This window comes from Solanum lycopersicum, chromosome 7 (genome assembly GCF_036512215.1).
Source record: "Solanum lycopersicum chromosome 7, SLM_r2.1".
NCBI classification, from domain to species: Eukaryota; Viridiplantae; Streptophyta; class Magnoliopsida; order Solanales; family Solanaceae; genus Solanum; species Solanum lycopersicum.
Genome location: NC_090806.1, coordinates 23729462 through 23744043, shown reverse-complemented (window position 1 = coordinate 23744043; position 14582 = coordinate 23729462). Strand labels below are relative to the sequence as shown.

At 34.9% G+C, this 14582-nt stretch overlaps 1 long non-coding RNA gene across 2 annotated transcripts; it reads left to right on the top strand.

The window, feature by feature from the left end:
• The first annotated feature begins 973 nt into the window (after positions 1-973).
• On the top strand, positions 974-7866 carry LOC101266737 (uncharacterized). 2 transcript variants are annotated; one of them, XR_742308.4, is made up of 3 exons: positions 974-1498; positions 7124-7227; positions 7585-7866. It is a non-coding gene; the product is annotated as an uncharacterized lncRNA (long non-coding RNA). The 2 variants fall into 2 exon arrangements; XR_003247431.2 differs by having other exon boundaries at positions 974-2042.
• Positions 7867-14582: the final 6716 nt, after the last annotated feature.

The window sequence follows — 14582 nt, the reverse complement described above, 5'->3', positions numbered from 1 at the left end:
AGCTTTATTCTATTTTTGCTTGAGTAAATTTATACGATTACACGTATTTTTTATTAATGGACACATTTTAAAATAAATACGACAATTTTAAATATTCTTAAAATAAATCAAAGAATGAGGGTAAATATTTTTTTGTTATTAAGTTAAATGATATAATATCCAAAAAATTAAGTCAAGTCATACTAAAATCAATAAAGTGATCGAGCTAGAATTACGGGACTCGAGGGGTGCCTATTATATTTCCATCTGTCAATAGAATCCTTACCCAAAATTCTAGGTCACAGATCAATAAAAATAGAGTTAAATTTCATTTTGATTAGGAATTTAAATAAGGTGACTTGAAAAATCAAAATTCGATTTCAAGTGGCTACTCTGAATGATAAAATTATTTCTTTTCAAAATATCACTTTAATTGAAAAAATTATTTTTCTTCTATTTCAAAACATTTAAACTTTTTGGAAAAAATAGGGATATGACAGTGGATAATATGTGGCATAAGAGGGGTGTTTTTAAATTACTTAATCAAGTATAGGAGTGTTTGTAAGACTGTTATTAGTCGCGGGACTAAAATTATAATTTACATCAAGTTTAGAAGTGTTTTTAATACAATCATTAATTTGTATACTACAAGCAATTAAATGATCATGTGTTCGTTTTTTAATTTCATGGAAATTTAATTATGTTGTGATACATAATTAAATGATGATAAAGATTTTGATAACCAAGTAGGATTTGATATTTACTGATTTGGATTTTATGTATTAACAATTTCTCAATATCTTGTTCATTCGCAACAAAATATTTTCTTCGTGCATGGACAAAAAAAAAACATGTTTTTTAGGGGAGAGATTGATAACCAAGTAGGATCTGATTTTTACTGATATAAGTCATTCTCCTATATTAGAAGTATGAGTGAAGGAGCTGGTATCAACCTGTCAGTTTCTTGGAATTAAATTCACATTAGATGGTATATTAGTCTTACTTTTTAATTTAAAGAATTCTCATTCCACGTTTCTTTAAAATCTACAGACACCACATATATTTCTTCTTCTCTTTGCTCTTTAGAACTTTAAAGAACAATTGCTATGTTTTCCAGTTGTCCTCACTTGACAATTGACATAGAATACACCTTGAGATCTTGTTCAAATGTTAATTATTTTTTTTTGTTAACAAGAATTTGTCAGGCATCTTTGTTTTCTGATTTTCTCAACTATTTTGGTGTTAGACAAGAAGAGTTTGGGGCGGAAATTGGAGCTCCCCAACAATAATGGTGAACTTTTTCAGGGATTTTGCCTCTTTTTGTATTTTTCAAGATAATTGTTGTTTTTTCGTATCTATATTATGTGGGATTGTTTTGCCATAATTTTCGTAATATTATCATATACTTGCCATAGACCTCTGATTCGACAAAGTTGACACACTGTTTATTCTGTATTCCGCTTAATTTTGGGATAAAATTATCCAAGTTGATTGTGCAGAAGGAATCCTATAATCAAGGGTATGTTGTTAATTTTATGCACCCAACCTGTTTGATAATATGTGCGACTCAGTTTATTTAGAGTGATCATGTTGGCTTTTGCAATTTCAAGGGTAACTCTTTGTCATCTCTCTGTTTTGCTCTTGGTTTTTCAGATTTGATTTCATAGTTTTCTGTTTTTCCTCCACTATCTTTTGACGCTCAATTTTTCTCATGCACGTCTCTACATTTGCCTGTAGATTTCGCATATCTTCATATGTTTTTCCCTCAATTTTCTTTTTATGTTCAATTTGCTACCGCCTTTTTCTAGATTTGTCTGAATAAATTTATAAAGCTTTGATTTAAATTTAGTTGTATGGCTCGATAGAGTTTGAATCTGATAAGTATCAAAAGCTGTTTTTGGGATGTACATTGACATAAATAAGGATAGAAGGTTTTACCTCTTGGTAGAGGGAGTGATCTACAAACAAGTAGAACGTAGATATGAGTTCAGCTTATTAATACAAGTCTGCGGGAAGGATAGGCATAAAATCAAGAAGGAAATGATTAATTTAATACTTCATAGGTAATGCATCCTTCTGTTGCCAATTATTTAAAGTTAGATCACTGACTTCTTTTGAGATTTAGAGATGAGTATCTAGAAAAATAATGAAGTTGTTCTACCAATTTTAATAGTATATTTCAAATGTTTGTCTACTATCATTACACTAGCTACTTATCATTATTCCTGTACCATATTGTGATTATTCATGCGTTGAATTTCCTTCCCTTTTGTTTGTCCTGTTCTTCGGCTTTCTTTGATTGTTGTCACTTAGATTCTTCGCTTTACTTCTTTCACTTATATTCATGCTTCCTTAAGTGAACTACTTAAACTTTAAAAGGATCCACTCCTAGCTTAGATTACTATTCTAACTTTTGCTAAATTGAACGATGGAATATTTATTTTTGATCTAAAAATCTACTAAAATTAAACAGAGGGAGTAGCTAGAGGTTGAGGCTTACTTATCAAATCGAACAACCTTATTAATAAAAAATTAGCATCATTACTTTAGAAAACTCTAGGTATATTTCTTGATCTTTAACTCACCTTCTTCCTTGTCACGATCAGAACCTATACCCCCATATGAGACCGGCATCGTTGACCTCTCAGAGGTCGCAAACAAGCCTACTTACGTCATTCTTACTTTACGTAAGTTAATTTAGCAAAAAAAATAAAATTTTTGATTCTTTAATCATACTTGCTAAACATTCTTTATATTTCATAATCGTTCATCATCAACCACCTAACATTTAAGAGATAAGCAACTAACAGAAATAATTCATTAAGTATTAATTGTATATCGGTCAAAGTAGCACCAATACAAAGTCTGAGCCAAAATAGGAAAGAAACACTAGTGGAACATGCTCCACTAGCTCAACTCTAAAACTAAGCTAGAATGTAAAACAGTAGAATCCTCGAAAGCATGAGGACCTACCAAACTCTGGATGAATGCTGACGTCCGAATAGCTGCAACAACGAACCTGTAGCTATACCGCCCACCTGTGCCTGCATGTAAAGTAGATGTTTGTATGGAATTAGTACACATTTGTACTAAGTATGGGTATATGCAAGCACACACCAGGGACATGCATGAGAAAGAATCTCTCTTTCCAAAAAACATGATTTTTGGAAGTCAAGTCAGTGGACTTGCCAATTTGAGATTGGGAAAGTTATACCATGAGAGTGACATGCATCATTATAATTATCGTACTACACACAACACATAACATCTTCATATAGCATATAACATATAACACATAGTTTCTTTCATATTATTCATTCATATGCCATGAGACCTTGTTATCATGGACTTGACATTAAGATATTCCAAAATGAGGGCTCAACATATGGGACCTCAACTAGGGAGCCTTCTTTAGCAAACATAAAGTCTGCTTCATTCATTCATGCGTACCTCATTTCAGTTCATTCATAAGCCAGTGTGAACACCAGCTATACCTAGGATGTAGTTTAAGACTTTCATCAGGTTTGCTGTACAATGATCAGGAATAACCTATTTTCATTACCTGAATCTAGCTCACCTCTTGATTATCCTATCCTAACACCTTCGGTATCATCCATTTCTTTATATGATTCATTTGAGATTGGCCTCATTCATTCATTGGGAACCTTAACTTTAACCGACATAGATCATGTGAGCATAATGAAATCCATTGTCTCCCCCACACCGAAAAGAGGTGGAATCACCGACCAAAGTGAATCAATAACATGCTAGCGTATATGGGAATTTAACCCCGCCAGATTCCTATAGTGGCAATATAGGTTCAAAGACTAGGAGATGTATGGAGACCCATACTCAGCAAGCCGGACAGTCTCATCTCATGAGAGTTACGTAAACCTCTACTCTTTCCGAAAGAAGGCATCACCGCTCATAGCTAGCCTATCGGTGTTGGTATAAAGTTCCATTGCATTCAACTCATACATCATGGAAAATGGCTTCTAGTATGAGGACATCATAGCTCAATAGATGATTTCTCATCTCATCATTAGTATTAAGTGTTTTAAATTCAATATTTTCATTAAAGTGTTCATAGAGACTGATCTCTTCATTATCTTACACTCTCATTGGTGAGTACGTATTGGTAACATTTTACTTAGGCTCATTTGAGATTGTTCTCATCATATACATTAGCCTCACATCATGATTGTCACCACATTCTTCATTATTGGCACCTTTGTTTTTTCATATTTACTCACCTCTTATTACGTGAATGTTCATTTCTTCATTTCATTATTCATCTCATCATATGCCAATGCACTTGGCCATTTAGCGTATCTTACATTCGTACTTAACCCTCCTAAGATTCATCATTTCATTACGTACATCTTAGGTTCATTTAATTTTTGAAGGTATGTTAGACTTATGTGTCTATACAAACAAGCCATTGGGCTTCATTCATAGTCCGCTAAGTGATTCTTACTTTCATAAGATTATGTATTGCAAGACTTATGTATCTTGCATATATGTCAAAATCTTGATTGTTGATCTAAGTAGATGGCATTATTCTTGAATATTTTACTTACGTATAACTTATGTATCAATATGGAGGTTTGGGCACGGGAACCTAAATTTTGAATCACTTGGATATCATTTATATTTTTCGTTTATTTTATTTCTAATACTCATAACATTAGAATTTTTTAAATTAAATCTCGACATTTTCATAAAATAATTAATTTTCTATTTTAATTGGGATTCTAAGGAAATAAATTTTCTATTTTAATTAGAATTCTAAATTAAATCTCAATATTTACATAAAAGAATTAATTTTCTATTTTAATTAGAATTCTAAATTAAATCTCCATATTTACATGAAAGAAATAATTTTCTATTTTAATTAGAATTCTAAACTAAATCTCAACATTTACATGAAAGAAATAAATTTTCTATTTTAATAAGAATTCTAAATTAAATCTCAATATTTACATGAAGGGATAAATTTTCTATTTTAAATTTTACTATTAATTAACCGAAGGGTTGGGGGTTCAAGCCCCCACAACCTCTTAACTTTTTAATTTAATTAAATTCACTATTATGGGGAGGTTGTGGGTCCGAACCCCCACAACCCCCCTTATTTTTGTTTCAATTTCGCTGAGGGGGGACTGTGAGGTGGTGGGCTCGAACCCCCACAGCCCCTCCATCTTTATTTTTATATAATAAGGGCGAGTGGCAGTGAGATTGTGGGATCGAATCCCCACAACCTCACTTTATTTCCTTAATATTTCGGACCCCCCCCTTCAGCACTGAGGTCGTGGGTTCGATCCCCACGCCTTGCAACTTCAATTTTATTTTTTTTCCTTCCTCGAGCGTACTGGGAGGTCGTGGGTTCGAACCCCACGCCTCCCATTTATTTATTTACTTTATTTTTCTCCTTTTCCTCCCCCTAGGTTGCGAGTTCAACTCCCCCCTACCGCATTCTTTTTCTCTTTGCGAATTTCACCAGCCCCCTGTCCCTGGTTCGAGCCCCGCCTTCAGCACTCCTCTTTATTTATTTTATTAAGGCATGTTTTGGTGAGGTCTCGGGTTCGATCCCTGCAGACCTCACCTATTTATTTTTTATTCTTTTTTTGTTCAAAATTTCCAGAATTCATCTACAACTTATCTCCAGATTCTGGAAAATTACTCCACAATTTTGTGCATCATTTTTACGGGTTAATTTAGCATTTTTTTTTGTACATTTGTTAAGGTTCTTAAGCAAGTTTAGAGGGATGATTTGATCATATGTTTTAACTAGAATTTCTAGCATTTTCAATCATGTGAATATCATGGTTTTTAAGAGCCTCTAATTGCACATAAAACACGAATAATCTCTATACTATTAACATGCTAAAGAAAAACTCAAAGTCATGATCAAAATCTTGCACAAATACATACATATTTACTTTCATATTCCCATAAGACACAAATTATAGATACATAGTCATGGACACATACTCGAAACGAGATCATCACCACAAACAAGTATCCCTAAATTCTACCAACAAGAATACCCAACCTAAGATCATAGGGAGCTAGTGACAAGGGCAAGCAACAGGGAACAACCTTAGTTTCGAGATGAATAGTTTGAATCGTAAGGGGCCTCTTGGGAAAGGAACCAAGAGAGAAGAAACCCATACCTTTATTGATGTTCAAATGAAGAATTTTCTACCCAAAACTCTCTTCAAAAATCAGTCCAAGTTACCTCAACGTCCACACCACTCAACGAACAACTTCTCTTCGCCTTAATGTTTTTTGTTGCTTTTTTTTTCTTAAAATTTCATGTGAGTTCTTCAAGCCTGAAGAACTGTTGATATAATCTCTTGTTTTTGTTGTGCTTGGCAGAATAACGTGAGAAAGATGGAGAACGTGAGAGAGAGAGAGAGAGAGAGAGTTAAGAAGCGTGAGAGAGAGAAAACTAATAGGATTAGGAGACTAAATTCAAAACTTAGTCAAATAGAATTTAAATTAAATTAATACAAATTTGGTTTTATTTTAATTAATGCGCGAAAAGACCATTATGCCGTTAAAATTTCAGATTTTTAATTAATAATTAAATTACCTTAAGTACTCATTATTTTATTTATTTATTTATTTTTCTGGATCGTTACATTCCTCTATCATCCTGTAGTTTAATGCCCCACCAATATAACCACAATACCTAGCTTCCACTTTCCATTTCCAACTGTCATTCTTTCTATAGTTCTTGTCCCGTAGATCTATTGAGATCTTCTTTTAGGACAAATATGATGATTATAATTTTGCAATTACCATATTTGTGTTGCATGTTTTATACTACTTTATGTCTACGTTGAGAAGAATTCCGCAACTCTTATAATTTTTTTTAATTTCTAAAGAACACTTGCAACTTTCATTATCTTCTCAAATCATCGTCTTTCATTTTTTATGCATTTCTCGATCTTCATTTAATACATGATTTTTTTGAGATTTTCTGCAAAACCTTTAATTTTTTTGTTGTGATTACTGATTGTATCTTCCTTTTTAGGTTTTTTCCCCAGAAGTTCTCATATCTATTTTTCAATGCTACTATTTTCAGATGCATCAAAGTTGATGTATAATTTTTCGTTTTGGGATTTTTTTCCACTTATAGGAAACATCCAACTCAACCATAAATCTGAAGGGCTGGCCAATATTACTTGGTTCAAATTTTCCTTGAAGAATTGCCACTACTTGCTCCTGCCACCATCATTACAGGTAACTTCTCTCGCAATATTGATTTTCTGTGGAGGTCTTTTCTCTCAAAGAACATGAAAAATGAAATATTTATTACTCTTTTTTATGTATATCTTCATTTGAGATTTTCTGCTCCTATATCCATTGTATGCGAATGCAACACTGTTGAAATTCAAGCTCTCCTCCTCCATAAATCTCTAGAGATTGTTGTTATTTCGTGTTGTAGCCTAATGAAAAGTTAGGAATTATTGAATATGAACATGTAAAACTGATTTGAGATCTTATTTTATATATATATATTTATATGAACCATGAAAAGCGTAAATTTATTTGTGCTCTTTGGCTATGTTTTACTAATCAATGTTTCTGTATTTGCAGGTTACAGCGTTGTATTCTGGCATGAAATGGTATTGATACACGCGAGCTGTTACTTGTAACTTGCAATCAGTCTGAGAAATTCAATGATCCAAGAATCTTGTGTATATTACTAAATTTCTATTTTTATTTATATTTTTCCAATTTTAAGCTGTTCCGCTTGAGATTCAACAGCTAAAATCAATTGTACTAATGTATCTGTTTTTAATTTGTTGGGCTGGTGTCAGCACGGGCATATTATGTCTAGTATAACAATAAATGTGATTAATAATTTTTAATATGATACACGCATACTGCGAGCATATATATTAGTTTTAGTTATACTAAAAACCCTTAACATTTAAAACTTTAAAACTAATTACAAGTTATAGCAATCTTCTCCTTCTTCTTTGAAAATAATTAGAAAGTAAATTAAGTTTTTGTCATGATTTTCCTTAGGAAGGAAATATTAACTTGAGATAGATACATGGGGTAAATTTTTATGGATCAAATTTGGTATATGTTTTTAAACATAAAAGTATTAACCGAAAAGTAATGAGTTGTAAATTGCAACAAACAAAATAAAGCTGAGAATGAGTTGCAATATTTGTTATGACTAAACACAATATACATCGGTGACAAACGGTTGAATTGGATTAGATTAAGATGGATTGAGAAAAAGTGATTTTGATTACAATCCATCTAAATGTCCAAATATAATATGGACAAATATAGCTTAGATAAAATGGTTCTTATCCATTTAAGTAAATTTATTTTTCAAAAAAAAAAATTATCCCTCCCTATAGGCACCCCCTCTCCCCGCCCCGACCTTCCACCAACCTACCCTAAAAATTTTTATTTTCGAAAAAAAAAATTTAACCCCTTCCTTCACCAACCTACCCCTAAAAAAAACACAAAAAAAAATTCAAAAAAATAAAAAAAATTACCCCCATCCCCGGCCACCCCCCCTCCCCCCACCTTCCACCAACCTACACTTAATTTTTTTTTTTGTTTACCTAAAACAAAAAATCTGTTTTTTTTTAATAAAAAAAAACAAAATTATCCCCTTCCCCCAATTTTTTTTGTTTTCCAAAAACAAAAAAAAATTGTTCCATTCCTCACTTATATGAAATGAATGTGGATTCTCATGTAACTCATTTTTGTTCATATTTGTATGAGCTTAAATAGGTTGAGATCATATTAATCCATTAAGAAAAGAAAAAAGAGAATATGAGTGATCCATTTAATTTAATATGGACAAAATGGTTTCATTTCACTTATATGAACTAAAATTGTTAGCCCTAACAATACACACGTACAAAACACGTATATTATACTAGCATGAGTTTAAATGAATTAGCATGGTCAATTAAAATTCATAACATGGATTTGTTTGGAACCAAGGCACAATTGTTGTGGTACTGTTATCATTCAGACTGAAGCGCCAACCCCAACTTGAGCCTTGAAGCACAGTGCTTCAATAGACCAAAACCACTTATAAAGCTTAAATGAACATATACCAATTTAGTGCACGAACCTACTGGCTAGCCTCAACCTGGAAAATGTTGGAGGGAAATATACAATGACAATTCAAATGTTCTATTCCTTGTATATTTTTTCAATAAGCTGGAGTAGGATGCTTTCAAGTTCTTGCCCATTGCTCCATTCATGAGAGTCTGCTTTCAAAAGATTTGGATCACTTAGCAGGTGATTCGACAATGGAAAGCCCTTCCTTGGCATTACATGGTCTCCTTTATTGAGCTTCAACGTTGGGAAGTAATCACCTCTCCCATCTCCAAGATATATGAATCTTGATTTCCCTTTCTCACTCAAGGAAGCTTGGATCTGCTCAATAACAAGACCCTAGGCAGCTCATATTTTAGATATTTGCTACTTGTAGCAATGCATCATTAGGAGCAAAATTTTACTAATTAATGGTAAGAATCACATGAAAATGTCATGGGAGGCAATGGAAGTATGTCTTTAGATCATTTTAAGAATCCTATGAGACATGGTCAAGGAGAAAGACGCAACCATAAAGCTTTGTACTTGTAAAATTTTATGTATAATTTCATCAATATAACCTTCACAAATGGTAACCAGAGTTGTTACAGGACAGTTTATGCATGGGAGATATCTAGACTAGTTATTGGGATGAGTAATTAGTTTCAGAGAATGAGAAAATGGATACCTTGCATAAGTTAGGAGGGCATAGATTACAAGACGCCATATGGTATGGAAAGATCCTCAATATACCTTCTCCATCTACTGATATTGGGTTAGTAATCACCTTCGAGAAATATCTCTCTAATCCGTGATGTTTCAATATAGTCTCAATATAAAACTCATTCGCATCACTAACTACTTTTAAGTCACATCTGAAATAAGCCCCCAAATAAAAATTACAAAATAGAAAATTTTCATTCACAATTTATTTATTTAGAAGAAATACATGCCCAAGATCATGAGTTGATTGTATGGCTGAAATTGTGTGAGGATGCAACAAAACATCCTTCAAACATTCAGTTATCTGCTCAACAGTTTTATTCTCTGAATGTAGCTCCTCCATCATCCTATCCTAAATACCACCCACCCACAGTTGAATCAGAAAATAGAAAACAAAATTCTGCGATAACAAATCAAAATACCAATACTGTTAATGAAAACACGCAAATATAAACCATGAGAGCATTCCAAGGTAAAGTTGGTCAGAGCTGGTTGAACAAATGGGTTAGACCCATATTCTCCACGACCCATCGATCGTTGTCTTCGGCAATGAGGGTCCGACCAAAATCAAATACAATCACGATTTTTGCCCCAACCATATTCACTGATTTCCCAGCGTTAAGTAGAGCCGGGAACCACTTAATTTTCCCCAGATCTGACAATTACCAACCCGCAACTTCCACAATATTGGATGTCCTCTTCTTCCACTTGAAACAACAAGTTCCAAATTTATTTGGCTAAGGTAAAAAAGAGTACATTAACGTTCAATTTTACTTGTCCCTTGTTCAAAAATAATTTTTTTTAGGTTTTATTCACAATATTAAGTGTATGTTTGGATTGACTTATGACTTATAACTCAAAAGTCATAAGTTAGAATTTCTAACTTATGGTTTTTGGCTTTAAAAAACATACTTATAAGCACTTTTTAACTTTATCCAACCATTTCAAAACTGCTTTAAGAGTTATTTCAGCTTAAATTACTTAAAATAAGTCAATTCAAACGGGCACTAAATACTTACTCATATATTCCTAATTACATGTCTAATTTTTCTTTTCTTTTTTTTACTTATTTCTTTTAATGGAAAAGGGTTTGATAAAATAACTCAACCTTTTTCATTTGGAGCTGATATGTCTCTCATTATAAAAGTGGTGTTAGGTAGTGGAGCCTGATTAATTTTAGGTTTTCCTATTTATTCTCTATTTTAGGTTTTCCTATTTACTCTCTGCAACCAAAAATACTCTGATTTATTAATATAAATATACCTCACCAGCGTGGAAGTTTACTCACGGGGTGTTACCACGAAATATTGGGTTTTCTCTTTCTCTCTCGAGATCTCTCATCTCTTTCTCTTGAAAGTTCTTGTGTTCTTCATTCATCTAGTGTGTGTGTGCATGAATTCGATCCTAACAACTGGTATCAGAGCTAACGAGAATCAACACGATCACAGAAGATGGATAGTTCGAAGCTTGGAATCGAGAAATTTGATGGACCCGATTTCAGTTTCTGGAAGATGCAGATCAAAGATTATCTGTACCAGAAAGATCTTCAGGAACCGTTGACCGGGGTGAAGCCGGAATCCATGACGGAGGAGAAGTGAAAACTCAAGGATCGCCAGGCTCTAGGGTTGATCCGGTTGACTTTGTCAATGGCGTTCAACATCGTGAAGGAGAAGACTACGTCCGGTCTATTGAAGGCACTGTCAAACATGTATGAAAAACCGTCGGCTATGAACAAGGTATATTTGATGCATAGATTGTTCAATTTACAGATGTCTGAGAATGGATCCCTTTCTGATCAAATAAACGAGTTCATTATGATTGTGAGTCAACTCAATTCTGTGGATATTAATTTCGAAGATAAAATTAAGCCGTTGATTTTGATGTCATCTCTGCCCGAGTCTTGGGATACTGTTGTTGCTGCGATTAGCAGTTCCCGTGGATCTGAGAAACTGAAGTTTGATGAAATCCGTGATGTTGTTCTTACCGAAAGTATTCGCAAACGAGAAGTGGGAGATTCATCGGGCAGTGTTCTCAGCGTTGATCGAAGGGGGAGAAGTAATACGAAAGGCCAAAATCAACATGGTCGATCAAAATCAAAGAATAGAGGAAAATCTCTAAAAAGATCAAACGTGACTTGTTGGAACTGTGGAGAAAAGGGCACTTTCGGACGAACTGTACAAAGCCAAAGAAGAAACAGAATCAGAAATTTGAATATGACAATGATTCTATAAATTCAGCAGAGGACATTGGGGATGCTCTAATCCTTAGTGTGAACAGCCCGGTTGAATCATGGATTTTGGATTTTGGTGCATCTTTCCATTCGTCTCCAAGCAAGGAGTTGTTCCAAAACATCAAATCTGGAAATTTTGGAAAAGTATATCTTGCTGACAATAAATCTTTAGAGATTGAAGGAAAGGGGGATGTTTGCATAAAGACCACCTCGAGAAACCAGTGGACATTGGAGGATGTCAGATATATTCCTGGGATCAAGAAAAATCTGATCTTTGTTGGTCAGTTGGATAGCACGGGATATGCAGCAGAGGTTGGGAAAGGTTCATGGAAGATCGTGAAGGGTGACATGGTAATAGCTCGTGGCACCAAATCTGGGACCTTGTACACCACTGCAGGGTGTATAAACATGGCCGCTGTTGCTGAAGGTGCTTCCGGCTCATGTCTATGGCACAACATACTTGGACACATGAGTACTAAAGGAATGAAGATGTTGGTCGCAAAAGGAGAATTAGAGGGTCTGAAGTCTGTTGATATGGGTCTTTGCGAGAGCTGTGTTATGGGCAGAAAAGAGTAAGCTTCACAAAGACTCCTAGAGAGCCAAAGAAAGTGCGGTTGGAAATGGTCCATACAGATGTTTGGGGACCATCTCCAGTATCATCACTTGGAGGATCCAGATTCTATGTTACCTTCATTGATGATTTCAGCAGGAAGGTATGGGTTTACTTCTTAAAGCATAAGTCAGATGTGTTTGCAACTTTCAAGAAGTGGAAAGCTGAAGTTGAGAATCAGACCGGTTTGAAAGTCAAATGCCTAAGGTCTGAAAATGGAGGAGAGTATGACAAATCAGAGTTCAAAGCATTCTGTGCAGCTGAGAGAATCAGATTGATGAGAACAGTTCCTGGTAAGGCAAGGCAGAATGAAATTGCTGAGAGGATGAACAAAACATTGAATGAGCGTGCAAGGAGTATGAGGTTACACTGTGGGCTGCCCAAAACACTTTGGGCGGATGCTGTGAGCACAGCTGCATACTTGATCAACAGGGGACCATCAGTTCCTTTAGGGTTCAAGATTCCAGAGGAGGTGTGGACAGAAAAAGAACTCAAATACTCACACTTGAGGACTTTTGGTTGCACTGCTTATGTTCATGTTGATCCAGAAAAGAGAGAAAAGCTTGATGCCAAGGCTGTGAAGTGTTACTTCATAGGATATGGTTCTGATTTGTTTGGCTACAGGTTTTGGGATGACAAGAACAGAAAGATCCTGAGACATTGTGACATGACATTTGATGAGTCTCTCATGTACAAGGACAGAGAGCAAAAGGTTCTAGAGATTACAAAGCAAGTAGGAGTTGAGGTTGAGTTGGAGAAGAGTAATCCCAGAGATGTCGAAGAAAATACTCAACCAACTCCTACTGAAGAATCTGAAGTGGAGCAAGTTATACCTGAGCAGGTGTTAAAGAGATCATCTAGATCCATCAGGGCACCAGATAGGTATTCACCTTCATTACACTATCTATTGCTGACTGATGACGGGGAACCAGAGTCTTTTGATGAGGCCCTACAGGTGGAGGATTCGATCAAGTGGGAGCAAGCCATAGATGATGAGATGAGGTCACTTGAGAAGAATGACACATGGGTGTTGACTGAGTTACCTGCAGGGAAGAGAGCTTTGCTGAACAAGTAGGTGTTCAGAATCAAGACTGAACCAGATGGCAAAAGAAGGTTCAAGGCTCGTTTAGTGGTTAAAGGATATTCATAAAGGAAAGGTATTGATTATGCTGAAATATTCTCTCCTGTTGTGAATTTAACCTCTATTCGAATTTTGTTGAGTGTTGTTGCATCGGAGAATTTGCATCTAGAGCAAATGAATGTAAAAACAACAAGGAGATCTGGACAAATAGATCTATATGCAGCAACTGTAAGGATTTGTTGTTCCAGGCAAGGAACACATGGTGTGCAAGCTCACCAGGAGCTTGTATGGATTAAAGCAAGCACCAAGGCAGTGGTGCAACAAGTTTGACTCCTTCGTGACAAGAGTGGATTCTGCAAAGCTGAAAAGGATCCTTGTTGTAAATTCAAGAAATATACTGATTCATATGTCTTTCTACTCTTGTATGTGGATGATATGTTGATTGCTGGATCTAGTATGAGGGAGATTAACAATCTGAAGACAAGGTTGTCTGCAGCATTTGAGATGAAAGATTTGGGTCCAGCAAAACAGATTTTGGGGATGAAGATTTCTCGGGATTGATCTGCTGGCACTTTAAATCTATCTCAAGAGTTGTACATTGAGAAGGTGTTGAGAAGATTCAGAGTTAATGATGCTATACCCAGGACTACTCCATTGGCAAATCACTTTAAATTGTCAAAGGAGCAGTCACCCAAGACTTTCGAGGAGCGTGATCACATGGCACTTGTTCCATATGCTTCAGCAGTTGGTAGTTTGATGTATGCTATGGTCTGCACTAGACCTGATATAGCACATGCAGTGGGAGTTGTTAGCAGGTACATGACGAACCCTGGGAAAGAGCATTGGGAAGCTGTGAAGTGGCTTCTGAGATATCT